Source organism: Pogona vitticeps, chromosome 1 (genome assembly GCF_051106095.1).
Source record: "Pogona vitticeps strain Pit_001003342236 chromosome 1, PviZW2.1, whole genome shotgun sequence".
In the NCBI taxonomy this organism is placed as follows: Eukaryota; Metazoa; Chordata; class Lepidosauria; order Squamata; family Agamidae; genus Pogona; species Pogona vitticeps.
In genome coordinates, this window is record NC_135783.1 from 4,304,733 (window position 1) to 4,321,660 (window position 16,928).

The window sequence follows — 16,928 nt, forward strand, 5'->3', positions numbered from 1 at the left end:
AGGAAACAGAGGGCAAAAAGCAGAGGATGGTGCTCTTCAATGTGGTGTACGCTCAGCCCTAGTGTGAGGGAGGTGACATGATTCCCTTTTCCATCTCAATCATAACGACATAGAGCTGTGGCACCAGAAGGCAGTGGAAGGTCATCAACTCCCGTTGAGGGGGGAAGATCATGCCCATAGTAGAGGACTTCCATTTTTCATTTCAGGAAGAACTCTCGGTCCTGCCAGTAAACAATAAAAGTCATCTATGGATCTGAGTGCAAACGTTCCTGATCCGTGGCATAAATGGAAATTGAAAGGGCAAATGAAATGAAAAGCGTTGGTGAAATCATGGTTTTAGACCAATATATCGGTCAGTTACCACCACAAATTAAACTTTAGGTGAGAAAACTTTTATGGAGGCAGCAGAGTTGACTGACACGTTTTCATTGAGCAATGGAGACGTGGAGACCCATTCTGAGGCAACTGCTGAAATGGAGCAAGAGGGCAGTTTGAAAATAATGTTACCCCAGACTGGGTCCCTGTTCTTTATATCCTGGGGAGATGGACCATGAGAGGAGAGAGAGAGAGAGACCAGCCAGATTCCTGACAAGAAGACCACACACCAACAATTTTTTGGGTTAAGCACTCTTCATGTCACATTTATTGATAAGACACAAGACACAGGATATAAGACAAGAGGCACCAAGAGGCCTCTCTTCCATCCTTCCCGTTCACACAAGACGCTCACTCATCCAGAAGGCCCTCCCCTGATGGGGGGCATCAGTCCTCAGAGAGGGTGATGATGGGGGTCCTTCCAGCCCTCTTCCGAAGCCCACCTGTCCTTTCCTGGGTCATCCTTCTTATGGGTCTTCTCCTTGTAGGCTTTGTTAATGGGCTAAACCTGGGCGGGCACAAGCACACGGGGAGGCAGACCCTGGCTTCCTGGGCAGAGACAATCCGTTGCCATGCAGGAATGCTTCCTTTCACGTGTACAGTCTGTCCCATCTGCCACAGACTCGGCTTCTGCTAGACTGCTTCCTCTTTCTTAAACTTGCTTTCTCCAGTTTTAGTTATATTTGGACTTCCTGCTCCAGTTCACTTCCCTCTTGCCTGGGCACAACAACTGCAAAAATACAAACCTTTGCCCACACAGACTACTGCTTAAAGCTGTACGGGGGGGGGCGGTCCTGGAAAATTAAAATGGGCTTTAACGGGCGCACACACAAACAGCAGTTCTAAGAAAAGGCCTTGGGCATAAAAATGTGGATTTTTTTTTACTTTGAATAGTACAAAGTTTGATAACTTGCTTTCTGGAAGGAGGCAGTTAAAAAGTGGGTGGTGGGGCCAAGCGAACGATGTTTACTGTGACAAGGTTCAGTCAAACGTTTGGACAGTCCCTCATAAATTAAATGAAACGACAATAAAAGAGTATCATTAAACAAATCTTTATTTTTATAACATGGCTTTGATTCTTTAATCATTTCACTAGGCTCACTAAATGATAACTTGTTGGGTAATGACTAGATAGGCAAGGTATAAATAGAATGAATGAATGAATGAATGAATAAATGAATAAATAAATGAATGAATAAATAAATAAATAAATAGTCCCATAACATTGTTAACAGCTTTTCATCTAACAAATCCCTCCTTTAAATCTCTTATAGGTACTTTGAATTACTTTGGTTCATAAGTCCCCCGACTCTCTCTCTTCTCTCATCCCTTCCACATCTTTTCTTTCTTCCTTTATTTCGCGCGCTTCTGATTCCTCTTCCTCTTTTCCCTTATCTTGACTTTCCCTTTCAGGGGATTGTCTTTCCCTTTTAGACAGCTGAGCGAACGGCACACTCTCCGCCTGCTCTATACTCTGCTCACACTTAGAACCACCGACTTAAACCCATCTTGATCAGATGCAACTTGCATAGTGTCTGGTCATCTGTCAATTGTCGCCATCATTGGAGGAATGGAAGCAGAGGCTAGGCGTCCATTGAGCAGAGCCATTGGTGCTTGCGCACGGCATTGCAGAGTGCATAATGGGCAGGGAGTTGCACTCGGTGGGGCTATGGCAGAGAAAACTGGAAGGAACGAAGAAGCAGAGAATGCTCTTCTGCTTCTTTTTCTTCTGCAATTTAGCACAGGCTCCCTTGAGGCAGGACACCATGCGTTTGAAGACGTCGGGGCACTTGTCCGTTTCTGCTTTCCCTGGTTTCGTGGGGGGCCTGCGACCGGGTAGAAAGCTGACCTTTGCGGCTTTGGGAGCAGCCTTGTGGCCTCCGGGCCATGGGGCAAAGCCCTGCGGGGAACGCTGCCCGGCCAGCCAGGGTGTCCTCTCTGGGCCCCGAGGCTCGGGCTTCGTGGTCCGACTCTTTGAGGGTCTGCTCCTGCCCTCGGCCCTTTTGGGCTTGGAGGGCCGGTCTTTGCGCGGCTGCCCCTGGCGTTCGTAAGGCAAGGCACCACTGTATATATATATAAAAAGGAGAAAACAGGTGACATAGAGCTTGTCTTTGCTAGTCCTTTTCTTGGAGAGGCTTTTTAGGAAGTTGACGGAGGAAGGTTTCCTTCTAAGTCTGTTTGAACTCCCAGGAGACTTGAGTATTCTGTCAAGCCAGCTTCCCCCTTTCTTGGGGAGGAATCGAAAGCCCTTCTTCCTCTTCATTCTCAAAGGACACCGAAGGGGACTCTTTGGTCTTGGAGTGTGACGCCAACATCAGCAAGACACCCACAGAGTCCGGATTTCAGGGCTCTTCTGCTTCTTCTTCTTCTTCAATTTAGCACAGGCTCCCTTGAGGCAGGACACCATGCGTTTGAAGACATCAGGGCACTTGTCCGTTTCTGCTTTCCCTGGTTTCGTGGGGGTCCTGCGACCGGGTAGAAAGCTGACTTTTGCGGCTTTGGGAGCAGCCTTGTGGCCTCCGGCCCTGGGGCAACGCCCTGCGGGGAACGCTGCCCGGCCAGCCAGGGTGTCCTCTCTGGGCCCCGAGGCTCGGGCTTCGTGGTCTGACTCTTTGAGGGTCTGCTCCTGCCCCCGGCCCTTTTGGGCTTGGAGGGCCGGTCTTTGCCCGGCTGCCCCTGGCAGGCGTCCTTCCCTGGCACGGGTCCCCCCTCGCTGGTCCCAGCCTCCTCGATCCTCAATTGGAAGCCCAGCCTTATATGGCCCTCCTCTTCCTGCATTGTCAGCTGCGGGTTGATCATCAGGCGAGGGCTGTGCTGCAGGCGACGGGGGGGGGCGGGCAGTTCGGGGTGCCTCGGCTGCAGTGCAAGCAGACGGGGTACTCTTCTGAAGGGATGCCTTTGGCAGGAGGAGGAGAAGGAGGAGGAGGCGGCCCAGGGGGGGGAGGGGCTCCTGGCCAGCGGCAGACGGAGTTCCAGGGTGGCTCGTTCCTCCTCCCGGGACTCCACAAGGATGCAAGGCTTGGGAGACGCCTGCAAGCATTGGCGGCTTTCCTGGCACACCTCAATGTGTGCGGCAGCAACCAGCGGCAGCTCCAGTGGCTTCTGGGGGATGGCAGCAGCCTCCAAGATGCGGAGCAGAGCAGGACTCCATCACTCGGGGGGGGGCTATTCACCGGGGGCAGCTCTGCTAGGGCAGTCTTGGCCCTACTCCGTCGGAGGATCTTCTGTTCTCCGCTTTCTGTTTGGCCCTCGGTCCGAGGAGGAGGAGGGAAGGGAGCATCTCTGCTGGGGAAGGCACAGGTGGGGGGCAGGGGTGGCGGGGCCCTGGGCTTGACCGGCTGAGGGTTTCCTCCATCGCTTGGCGTTTCCTCGTGATGTGCCACTCCAGCAGCTCCTGCTCCTTGTACGCGAGGAAACGGATCCTCCGCCGGCCGGAAGGGACAGCACCTCTGGAAGGACCTTCTCGTGAGGAAGGGGCCCAGCTGCACAGGGAGATGACGGAGGTCAGCGATGCACGGGAAGGCCCAGGAGGGGGCCAGGCGTGGCGAGGCCCTGGGCTCCACTGGCCAAGGGTTTCTTCCTCCTCCGCCGCCTGGCGCTTCCTTGTGACGTGCCACTTCAGGAGTTCCTGCTGCTTGTAGGCGATGAAACTTATCCTCCGCCTGCTGGAAGGGAGAGGCCCTCGGGAAGTGCCTCTGGAAGCACCCCCTTCTTTGGAGGACGGGGCCCAGCTGTAGAGGGAGATGATGGAGGTTACTGATTCCCAGCGGGTGATCCTAAAATGATGTTATGAAAAACAAAAGGGAAGGTGGGAATAATCTCATTAGATATTTCAAAGGCATTTGATTGAGTATTTATTTAATTATTATGCTAAAGATAACTTTAATTTAACACTTTGCTTAAAACCAATGTCTGGGCATACGATAAATTTGCTAATGTTATTTAGGATGACAAGGAGTTAAAGAATATCACCTGTGATGGCATTTTGGAAGCCTCCACCTGTGCCGCTTCTCTCGGTTGGCTGAAAGGTACAGCCTTGAAACCTCTATCACGGATGGGGGCGAACCACGCTGGCCGATCATGGAATCCATCGAGGTCTCTGATGAAAAGCGGGCAATCCTGCAGGGATGGGGAATGGGTTCAGAAGGAGAAAGAAAGCAAGTTAGGGCTTCTATTTTGTTATTCTTCTTATCACTGTTCTATACCATTAAGTCAAAAATGACCTCCAGTGACCCTAACAGGGCTTTCAAAGTTAATGAGGTATTGTGGGAGTAATTTTTTTTCTCAGTTCCACATCTCCACTGAGTTTCCACAGCCAAGTGGGCATTTGAAACCAGGAGAGGAGGAGGAGGAAAAGGGTGGCCTACGGAAAATGCCGGAGGAGGAATACAACATGGTGGCAGCATGAGAGGCCCCCTCTGGAACTGCTGGGGCAGATTTTCGGCTTCCCGCTGGATCCGGACCTCCCTAGCCTGGTCTCCTGGGCGTTTTGTGGCCTCCTCCACACTGACTCCACCTGGCACGGCTTTTTAAATGTGGTGACCACTGAGAATTTAGCGCCCAGGGTGACCACGCCGTGGCTTCCCCACGTGACACCTATTTAGGATGACAAGGAGTTAAAGAAAAGTATATCACCTGTGATGGCATCTCGGAAGCCTTGGCCCTTTTGAGGAAGATTTAAAATCTTTTGAGGGTGGGGGTGAACCCCACTGGGTGATCAGGAAAACAATGGAGGTCACCGATGACGAACAGCTGGACATCCTGCAGGGATGGGGAATGAGTCCAGAAGGACAAAGAAAACAAGTTAGGGCCTCTGTTTTGTTTTTCTTCTTCTTCTTGTTCTATACCACTAAGTAAAAAATGACCTCCAGTGACCCTAATAGGGCTTTCAAAGTTAACCTGGCCTCCAGAATCCCCATCCTTCACTCTATCCCCTACACAATCTCAAGGGCGCAACACATGGCCCCAGGCTTTTGTAGCTCTGTTTTAACCCCCTGCTTTGTGGGAGCTGAGAAATAACACAATGTCAGTATAGAATTCCACATCCTCAGAATCTCTGCTTTACATGAACAACTGTCGTTACATTGCACAGATATATATATATAATAGTTTGACGCCATTTCTAGGGCCAGGTCTCTGCCCTGAGAATTGTATTGTGGTAATAAAGGAGTCATAAAATGAGAGAATAGTTGAGTTGGAAACAATGGGCCTCTGCAGAGAAGGTTTTGCAGAGCTGGCAGTTAGCACACAGGTCCGTGGGGTGAGGGTGGCCAGGGGCTGTTGCTGGCGAAGACCGCAGCAGAAGGGGGGGTATGCCACCTCTGCCACCTCCAGTGCCTCGGCCAGGGAGAGCGGTGAGATGGACACTGACACAGAGGAGGAGAAGGAGAAGATGCAGGAGCAAGAGGAGAAGGAGGAAGAAGGAAAAGGGTGGCCTACAGAAAATGCCGGAGGAGGAATACAACATGGTGGCAGCAAGGAGAGGCTGGAACTGCTGGGACAGATTTTCGGCTTCCCGCTAGATCCGGACCTCCCTAGCCTGGTCTCCTGGGCCTTTCGCGGCCTCCTCCACACTGACTCCACCTGGCATTGCTTTTTAAATGTGGTGACCACTGAGAATTTAGCACCCAGGGTGACCACGCCGTGGCTTCCCCACGTGACACCTATTTAGAATGACAAGGAGTTAAAGAAAAGTATTTCACCTATGATGGCATCTCGGAAGCCTCGGCCCTTTTGAAGAAGATTTAAAATCTTTTGAGGATGGGGGTGAACCCCACTGGGTGATCAGGGAAACAATGGAGGTCACCGATGATGAACAGCTGGACATCCTGCAGGGATGGGAAATGAGTCCAGAAGGACAAAGAAAGCAAGTTAGGGCCTCTGTTTTGTTTTTCTTCTTGTTGTTGTTCTATACCATTAAGTCAAAACAGACCTCTAGTGACCCTGATAGGGCTTTCAAAGTTAACCTGGCCTCCAGAATCCCGGTCCTTCACTCTATCCCCTACACAATCTCAATGGCGCAACACATGACCGCAGCAGAAGGGGGGGGTATGCCACCTCTGCCACCTCCAGTTCCTCGGCCAGGGAGAGCGGTGAGACGGACACTGACACAGAGGAGGAGAAGGAGAAGATGCAGGAGCTCTGAAGGGTGTTTGGGGCGTGTGGGGAGAGGGAGAAGGGGGTCAGGGTGCCTTGCCTTGCCTTGCTAAGGGGTTGTGCAGGGAAGGCATCCACCGGGTCCCCCCCCTGCAAGGTAGCGTACCCGCGGGCGAGCAGGTGAAGAGAACAGGCGGAGGCGGACGGAGGTGGGAGGCTGTGTGTCGGGTTGTGGTTGTTGCCCGGGCACACACAGGGGCGACTGGGGGTGTTTGGAGTGCCAGACCTTGAGCGTGGGGAGGCGTGGAGGAGCCGGGTGTCAAGCGCTGTGGAGTTTGAGAGCATCTTTCCCTTCGGGGTGCCCTGCTGAACACCTGGACCTCCAGGTGTTTTCTTGGGATGCCGGCTGGAGGCACGGATGCCGTGGGTTTTTTTTGGTCCTGAAGCGCACAGCTGCTCTTTTCCCCTCTGTGGCTGCCTGCCCCCCCATGGGAAGGAGAACATTATGCTGGTTTGTTTTGTGTTGCCATTAGTGTGCAATGGATTTGCCAGGTGCATAGTTTTGCAACGGTCATGGGGAACTTATTGGCTCAGAGGTAACGCCAGAAAATCAGCTCATGCGGAATTTGATGGCTATTTTGCCCGGCCCTCTCTTTTAAGATGGGTTCAACGAGGTACCAGTTTTTTTCTACCTCAGGTTTCCCTCTAGTTTTTCTCCCTGAATCATCTCCTGGACGGAGAGGATGGGAATGAAACCTGCAACTTCCTCTCCCCAAAGCTTTTGCAGTCCTGCCGAAGGACAACCTTCCCCGTAGACCCCTGGTATGTATGTATACCTTGTTTTTAGGGCTGTGGATTTTGAAGGTTCACACTCTGGGTAATATTCTAGGATGTCTTGTCACTTTTCTAGGACATGAAGGTCTCTTTTCTGGGTTTATTTATTTATTAGATGTATCTATTGCCTCATTGGTGCAAGCATTACTCTGGATGGTTCATACTTGCAGGGACCCCCAACCTTGAGCCTCCAGATGTTCTGGACAGGGCTGGGAGGAATGAGAACCGTAGAGCTGGGGTGGGGTGGGATCCCCAGGATTCTCCAGTCCAACCTCCTGACAAGTCAGCCAGCAGACCACACCTTTTTGTTGGTTCCACCTTGAGCAGACCCTCCGAATCCATGGAGCTCACGTGTTGACTTCCCAAGGGCCCCTTGATTCAGTCGGTCTGCTCTAATGGCCATGCCCCATTGGGTTTCGGCCCGCAGATTTCACCTTCATGCTTCACGACATAATTCAAAGTGTTGGCTCTAACCTATAAAGTCTGGCACTGCTTAGGCTCAAGAGATCTCAAGGATTGTGTTTTCCTTTCTGAGCCTCCCCAGGAGAGGCCTTTCTCTCGGTCCCGCCCCCTTTACTGGGGAGCTTGGTGGGGACACGGGAGAGGGGCTTCTCTGTGGCTGCTCCCAGACTCTGGAACTCCCTGCCACTGGAGGCCAGCCTGGCCCCATCTTGGCTGTCCTTCCGCAAGCAGGCCAAAACCTCTATCTTCAGATGGCTGTCCCTGAGTGATTGGCTTTCTGAGAGGGGTTTTTAAATGAGGCGTTGTGCCATTTGATTCTTTTGTAATATTTGTATACTTTCTGTTTATAGGTTTAAATATTGTCTTTGAATGATGCAAGTCGCTTTGGGTTCTTTTTTAAGGAGAATGGTGGGATAGAATTTATTTATTTATTTCTTTATTTTATTTATATCGATAGACCACTCTAGGCGGCTTACAACAAGGGATACAACAATAAAAACAACAGAATTACATAAAAGAAAACTTTCGACAATTGGGTTAAAACATTAGGAAAGAAAAGAGGAGGGGATCAGGAATTAACTAGGAGGGAAGGCCTGCCGAAACATCAATGTTTTTAATTGCTTTTTGAAAATACCCAGCGAGGGGGCCGCGCGAATATCAGCGGGAAAGTTGTTCCAGAGGCAAGGAGCCACCGCCGAGAAGGCCCGATTTCTTGTCTTTTCCTTCCGGGCCTCCCTCGGCGTTAGGCTCCTCAGCCTCACCTCCTGGCTCGCGCGAGTGACACGGGTAGATCTTGGTGGTAGAAGGCGTTCCGCCAAGTATCGAGGCCCTAAACTGTTTAGGGCTTTGTACGTGAGCATCAACACTTTGAAGTCGATGCGGAATCTGATGGGCAGCCAATGCAATGCGGCCAGAGTGGGTGAAATGTGTTGGAATTTTTTCACCCCGCTGAGGAGTCTGGCCGCCGCATTCTGCACCACCTGAAGTTTCCGCAGCAGCCTCAAAGGCAGCCCCACGTAGAGCGCATTACAGTAGTCTAATCTTGAGATTACGAGCGCGTGTACTAAGATGGTGAGCGCCCCCACATCCAGGTAGGGCCGCAGCTGGGCTACCCGCCTAACATGGTAGAAGGCGGTTCGGACCACCGACGCCACCTGGGATTCCATAGTGAGCGCCGGGTCCAGATGGATCCCCAAGCTGCGGACCCCATCGTTGGCGGGCAGGGTCACCCCCTGAAAAGAGAGGGAGTTTCCCAAGCTCCCGACTGTGGGGGTGCCCACCCTTAGCACCTCCGTCTTGTCCGGGTTCAGCCTCAGCCCGTTCTCCTGCATCCATTGCAGTACTGAAGGGACGGAACGGCATCTCCTGCGGAAGGTGGAAATGAGATGTAGAGCTGAGTATCATCGGCATACTGATGACACCGAAATATTTTGAGTAAATTAGAAATAAGAAATCCGGGGGGGGGGGGGGATGGATGTGGAGGAAAGAAAAGGACTAGCTGATGGCCGCGCTCTGCTTTATGGCAGAGGTGAGATTGGAACCAGGGACTTTCTGATTTTTAGATCAACCCCGTTGCTAAATCCTACCGAGCGGAAGCTCAGCCGGGCATCTTTGCCATTAGGGAGGGAATGACTCCACCAGCCACTAAATATATGTGGTTTGTTCCAGCAGACCTTTTTTAAGAGCTAACTGGCTGCTGAGCGTTGTCTTTTTATACTGCATTTTTGCTTTCAATTATGCTTTTACTTTTATTCTGATTAAGCGGCTGATCTTGTTAATTGCATTCTTCTTTTCCTGACATGATTGCAAGCTGCCTTGAGTCCCACTTTGGAGAGAAATGCGGGACAATAGCCAGTCGTGAGGTTCCCAAACACTTCCCAAAGGGCTAGAAAGATTCCTAGGAACCTGGAGGGGGAGAATATGAAGCTTTCAATGAAACTGGGGATTACTATCCCAGGAAGAGGACATCATCATCAGAGTTGCCCTGTGTGCAGTAACGCCAACAGGCCTTCCACCCGCTTCAAATCCTTTTTCAGCCGCATGTGTCATTGAAGAAATGGGAAAGAGTGCTTAATCAACAATATGTGAGACGCAAAGCAAACAAGGAGGAATAGAAAGCTCCTGATTTTGGGAAGTTCCCGGTTAGAGAGCGGACCAGCCAGCCATACCTTCTTCTGGAATGACTCAGTTCCAGAGCCACGACCATGTATTTTAACCCCTTTCAATATCTTTTCACCCTTCTTTATTTTATTACTCATATAACCCGTCTCTGGCCCGCTTCCTCTCTGTTTCACTTTCACAACAAAGAGGACAACCCGTAAAAGTGGATGGGCACAAGGTCACCTGCACACCTGGCTAGATGGAGATTTGAACCCAGGACTTTGGAGTCCAACACGTTAACTATTGCATCACACTATCTCTGTGGCCTGTGTGTACTCGAGTGCCGTGAGGCTTCAGAAAGAGTTTGATGGTTCTGCTTCATCTGCCAGTGGTTTCTTTTTGAGGACGTAGGTCCCTCTAAGTAGGCTTGGTCGCGGGGAGAATACGTTTTTAAAGTGGGCGCTTCGCAAAGCAAAGCAAAGCAAACTGTGCTGCTTATAGACCGCCCCGTTGAGTTTAAAGCACGGTCCAGATGGTGCAATTTAAACATTGCATTAAATGATAAACCTTTGACCTACAAAAATAAACCTGGGGCAGCCTTTTCGTTTTGAGATAGCCCACCAGTGTGGGCAATTTCTGAGGGACCATGAAGAGAAAAATAATAATTATTATTATAATTATAATAACACCCATGGATGGATCAGATCAAAGGCCTAGAAATTCAAGTCCAGATCCCTGCATATATCTCTACGCATGCACACTCAGGGAACACACGTTTCCCGCCCAAAATCCCAAAATAGTATTCGCTTGTGGGCAAGGCACTGGTCTCTTCCTGTGGAAGTTACCTGAGGGATTCATGATCTACCTGATTATTATTAATTTTTAAAGTTTATGAGAAACTGACTGAAATCTATGAACAGGAATTTTGGAAAATCAATAGGAGAGGCATATTTTGAATGAGGGGTTTATTTCCCCCATGCCCTCGCACACCCTCCTCAGTTTTTTCACCCCACATATTCTAGGGACGAAGAGGCGCCTCTGGCACCCCTTCCCTCCCCAATGGGGGTGTGTGGTTTTGTTTTCTTCACCACACAGGCTGGCAAAGTGCAATAGGAAAAAGTGGAAGAATTTCCTGAAGCGAAAGGAAATGAAAAGCGTTGGTGAAATCATGGTTTTAGACTAATATATCGGTCAGTTACCACCAGAAATTAAACTTTTGGTGAGAAAACTGTTATGGAGGCAGCAGAGTTGACTTGACACGTTTTCATTGAGCAATGGAGACGTGGAGACCCCTTCTGAGGCAACTGCTGAAATGGAGCAAGAGGGCAGTTTGAAAATAATGTTACCCCAAACTGGGTCCCTGTTCTTTATACCCTGGGGAAATGGACCATGAGAGGAGAGAGAGAGAGAGCCCAGCCAGATTCCTGACAAGAAGACCACACACCAACAATTTTTTGGGGTTAAGCACTCTTCATGTCACATTTATTGATGAGACACAAGACATAGGATATAAGACAAGAGGCACCAAGAGGCCTCTCTTCCATCCTTCCCATTCACACAAGACGCTCACTCATCCAGAAGGCCCTCCCCTGATGGGGGGGATCAGTCCTCAGAGAGGGTGATGATGGGGGTCCTTCCAGCGCTGTTCTGAAGCCCACCTGTCCTTTCCTAGGTCATCCTTATAGGTCTTCTCCTTGTAGGCTTTGTTAATGGGCTAAACCTGGGCGGGCACAAGCACACGAGGAGGCAGACCCCGGCTTCCTGGGCAGAGACAATCCGTTGCCATGCGGGAACGCTTCCTTTCACGTGTACAGTCTGTCCCATCTGCCACAGACTCGGCTTCTGCTAGACTGCTTCCTCTTTCATAAACTTGCTTTCTCCAATTTTACTTATATTTGGACTTCCTGCTCCAGTTCACTTCCCTCTTGCCTGGGCACAACAACTGCAAAAATACAAACCTTTGCCCACACAGACTACTGCTTAAAGGTGTATGGGGGGGGGGCGGTCCTGGAAAATTAAAATGGGCTTTAATGGGCGCACACACAAACAGCAGTTCTAAGAAAAGGCCTTGGGCATAAAAATGTGGATTTTTTTTTACTTTGAATAGTATTAAATCAATTATACTAAATGTGGGTTTTTCCTACTATTCAACGTATTGTTCCTTTCTACTTCAAACCTACTTACTAAATGTGCGTTCAGATGTCTGAAATCTTAGTGATCCTGCTGTCTGCTAATTTTCACTGGGAAACAGAAATCACTGGTGGTCCTTTAAGTAACAGGGTTGTACACTCAGAAACTCTTCTTAATGTTAATAAAGGTGCACCATCACTTTCTTTTGAACCTTCCAAGCAGCCAAAAAGTTTTAGAAATAAGCAGTGCCACCAAACACAGTGAAATAATATACACCCAATGAAATATATGTAAGGACAGCTGGGACAAAGTTTCTCTGGGGACTGCTTGAGGTGAAGTCAATAAAAATAAATTTTAGACGTTCTGAATGTTGTGGTTTTCAGTTCTTCAGAAGACATTGGTCCCTTTGATCCTGAAAATGTGTTCAGCAACCAAAGATGGTTTGAGGTTGAGCGCATGTAAGCCCAGCCTTCCACAGCCCAAACCTACCTGGAAGGCCAACAGAGGTTTACGTGTTCAGCCCTTAAGGTTTGCGAAGGCATCATGAGTGTGTTCAAGCGAATGAGTCTACAGGGCCTGCGGAGACTTTTGCGATGAACCTATGGAGGTGTGCACATGATTTCTAGGTGGAGAGGGGCTGTGGGGGGCGGGATTGACCACATCACCCCCATCCGGGGAGCCCAACTCTGGAGGCCTAGTTGTGTGCGGATTTTGGAAGGGAAGGGAACTTTGGAAGACTGAAACCTCTTCCAAGTGGACTAGTTTTCAAGGGAAAAAAAAACCCATTCTTTCCGTCTCATCAAATGCCAAAAGGGAACAAAAGTCTTAGAAATAAAAAAGTACCACCGAACGCAGTGAAATAACACCTACCCAGTGAAATATATGGAAGGACAGTTTTAATGAAAGTGAAGGAGAGGTGCCAAGAGCTGAGGAACCATCGATTCTGGGCTGTTTCTTTCACTGACACAGTCACTCGCTGTCAGACTTTACAGCATCTCCACTTGGTTGGTTCCTTGTTAGATATGAACGCAACAGAGTACACCGGGGAGACAGTCCATGAGAGGATGCTTGTTGTAGTCACAAAATGTCTTGATACGCTCCTCTTTTTCACCAATATATTTTTTTGACAGTTTGGGCCCCAGTGGTCTTCATATTAGGAATATTTCCAGCCATCGTACCCAGTTGTTACATTTCCCTTCACTTACACCCACAAGCACAAAATTTGATAACTTGCTTTCTGGAAGGAGGCAGTTAAAAAGTGGGTGGTGGGGCCAAGCGAGTGATCTTTACTGTGGTCAAATGTTTGGACAGTTCCCCCATTAATTAAATGAAACGACAATAAAGGTGTATCATTAAACAAATCTTTATTTTCATAACATGGCTTTGATTCTTTAATCATTTCACTAGGCTCACTAAATGATAACTTGTTGGGTAATGACTAGCTAGGCAAGGCATAAATAGAATAAATGAATAAATGAATGAATAAATGAATAAATGAATGAATGAATAAATGAATGAATGAGTAAATAAATAAATAGTCCCATAACATTGTTAACGGCTTTTCATCTAACGAATGCCTCCTTTAAATCTCTTATAGGTACTTTGAATAACTTTGGTTCATAAGTCCCCCGACTCTCTCTCTTCTCTCATCCCTTCCACATCTTTTCTTTCTTCCTTTATTTTGCGTGCTTCTGATTCCTCTTCCTCTTTACCCTTATCTTGACTTTCCCTTTCAGGGGATTGTCTTTCCCTTTTAGACGGTTAAGGGAACGGCACACTCTCCGCCTGCTCTATACTCTGCTCACACTTAGAAACACCGACATAAAGACATCTTGATCAGATGCAACTTGCATAGTGTCTGGTCATCTGTCAGGTGTCGCCATCATTGGAGGAATGGAAGCAGAGGCTAGGCGTCCATTGAGCAGAGCCGTTGGTGCTTGCGCACGGCATTGCAGAGCGCATAATGTGCAGGTGGATGCACTCGATGGGGCAATGGCAGAGAAAATTGGAAGGAAGGAGAAACAGAGAATGCTGTTCCCTTTCGGCCAAAGAGGTGTCTCCGCGGAGAGGGAGAAGGCAGGACGGACGGCGCTGACCACTGGCTCGGCTGGCTCGGCTGGGAGGATTCCACCTTCCTTCCTCCCTTCGTTACTGTCAGCTGTTTTCTCCTTTTTATATATATACAGTGGTGCCCTGACTTACGAATGCCTTCACCTGCAAATATTTTGAGTTACGAACAGCTCCTTTCACAAAATTTTGTCTTGACTTTCGAACGGAGCTTTGACTTGCGAACGAAAGAAAGGGAGGGGGAAAGGGCGGAAAATTTAAATGTACTTACCGTTGGTGGCGAAGAGGCTGCTTCTTTGTAGCTCTTTCGCCCCAATGGTTCAGGAAAGGGATGCAGCGACAGGGGTGGCCCAGGGTCGGGAGCCTTGAGCCTGGCTGGAGTGCTTTGGCCGCTCGCCTCCCGGCTCGCCTGCCACGCACTCCTCACTGCCCTCCACGGACCGATGCTGCCGCTGGTGCCCAACGCCGGCTCCAGCTCAGGAACCTTCACCAGGGCCTGCTCGCTAGGGCGTCGTTGTTGGTCCTCTGTGCTCTTCACCGCCCTCCGTGGGGCAATGGCGGGAAATTCAAATGGCCTTCCAGTGCTGGGTCCGTCCCCGCTGCTTTCTTACCAGCCAGGCTCCAGGAGGCAGAGCCCGGCTGGAAAGCAAGCAGCAGGGACGGACCCAGCGCCAGGAGCTAGAGCCCAGCCAGGAGGCAAGAACCCATCCCGGCCGGACTCTGCCTCCCAGCGCTGGGTCTGTCCCTGCTGCTCGTTTCCCAGCTGGGCTCCGGGAGGCAGAGTCCGGCTGGGAAGTGAGCAGCGTGGACGGACCCAGTGCCAGGAGCTAGAGCCCAGCCAGGAGGTGAGGACCCATCCCGGCCGGGCTCTGGTTCCTGGCAGTGGGTCCGTCCACGCTGCTAGCTTCCCAGTCGGGCTCTGGGAATCAGAGCCTGGCTGGGAAGCAAGCAGCATGGATGGACTCAGCGCCAGGCGCTAGAGCCTGGACAGGAGGCGAGGACCCATCCTGGCCGGACTCTGCCTCCCGGCTGTGGGTCCGTCCACGTTGCTTGCTTCCCAGTCGGGCTCTGGGAATCAGAGCCTGGCTGGGAAGCAAGCAGCGGGGACGGACCCAGTGCCAGGAGTTAGAGTCCAGCCAGGAGGCCATTTGAATTTCCTGCCATCAGTCCACGGCGGGCGGTGAGGAGCACCGAGAACTGACGCAGACGCCCCAGTGAGCAGCCACTGGTGAAGGTTCCGGAGATGGAGGCAGCATCGGGCAGCAGCGGCAGCATCAGTGTGCGGAGGGCGGCGAGGATGGAGCAGGAGGCGAGCCGGGAGGCAAGCAGCTGAATCACCCCGACCGAGCTGAAGCCTCCCGACCCTGGGCCACCCCCGCCGCCGCATCCCTTTCCTGAACCGTTGGGGCGAAAGAGCTACAAAGAAGCAGCCTCTTCGCCACCAACGGTTTGTACATTTAAATTTTCCACCCTTTTCCCCTGCCTTTCTTTCGTTTGTAAGTCAAAGTTCTGTTCTCAAGTCAAGTCAACATTTTGTGAAAAGAGCTGTTCGTAACTCGAACTGTTTGCAGGTCAAGGCATTCGTAAGGCAAGGCACCACTGTATATATATATATATAAACAAGGAGAACACAGCTGACATAGAGCTTGTCTTTGCTAGTCCTTTCCTTGGAGAGGCTTTTTAGGAAGTTGACGGAGGAAGGTTTCCTTCTAAGTCTGTTTGAACTCCCAGGAGACTTGAGTATTCTGTCAAGCCAGCTTCCCCCTTTCTTGGGGAGGAATCGAAAGCCCTTCTTCCTCTTCATTCTCAAAGGACACCGAAGGGGACTCTTTGGTCTTGGAGCGTGACGCCAACATCAGCAAGACACCCACAGAGTCCGGATTTCAGGGCTCTTCTGCTTCTTCTTCTTCTTCAATTTAGCACAGGCTCCCTTGAGGCAGGACACCATGCGTTTGAAGACGTCAGGGCACTTGTCCGTTTCTGCTTTCCCTGGTTTCGTGGGGGGCCTGCGACCGGGTAGAAAGCTGACCTTTGGGGCTGTGGGAGCAGCCTTGTGGCCTCCGGGCCATGGGGCAACGCCCTGCGGGGAACGCTGCCCGGCCAGCCAGGGTGTCCTCTCTGGGCCCCGAGGCTCGGGCTTCGTGGTCTGACTCTTTGAGGGTCTGCTCCTGCCCCCGGCCCTTTTGGGCTTGGAGGGCCGGTCTTTGCCCGGCTGCCCCTGGCAGGCATCCTTCCCTGGCACCGGTACCCCCTCGCTGATCCTCAGTTGGAAGCCCAGGCTTATATGGCCCTCCCCTTCCTGCACTGTCAGCTGCGGGTTGATCATCAGGCGAGGGCTGTGCTGCAGGCGATGGGGCGGGCAGATCGGGGTGTCTTGGCCGCAGTGCAAGCAGATGGGGTACTCCTCTGAAGGGATGCCTTTGGCAGGAGGAGGAGGAGGAGGAGGCCCAGGGGGGGAGGGGCTCCTGGCCAGCGGCAGACGGAGTTCCAGGGTGGCTCATTCCTCCTCCCGGGTCTCCACAAGGACGCAAGGCTTGGGAGACGCCTGCAAGCATTGGTGGGTTTCCTGGCACACCTCAACGTGTGCGGCAGCAACCAGCGGCAACTCCAGAGGCTTCTGGGGGACAGCAGCAGCCTCCAAGATGGGGAGCGGAGCAGGACTCCGTCGCTCAGGGGGGCCCCTATTCACCGGGGGCAGCTCTGCTAGGGCCGTCTTAGCCCTACTCCGTCGGAGGATCTTCTGTTCGCCACTTTCCGTTTGGCCCTCGGTCCATTTCTTGAGGCTGGTCCGGCTTTTGGACAGGCCTATGAGGAGGGAAGGGAGCGTCTCTGCAGGGGAAGGCACGGGTGGAGGGCAGGCGTGG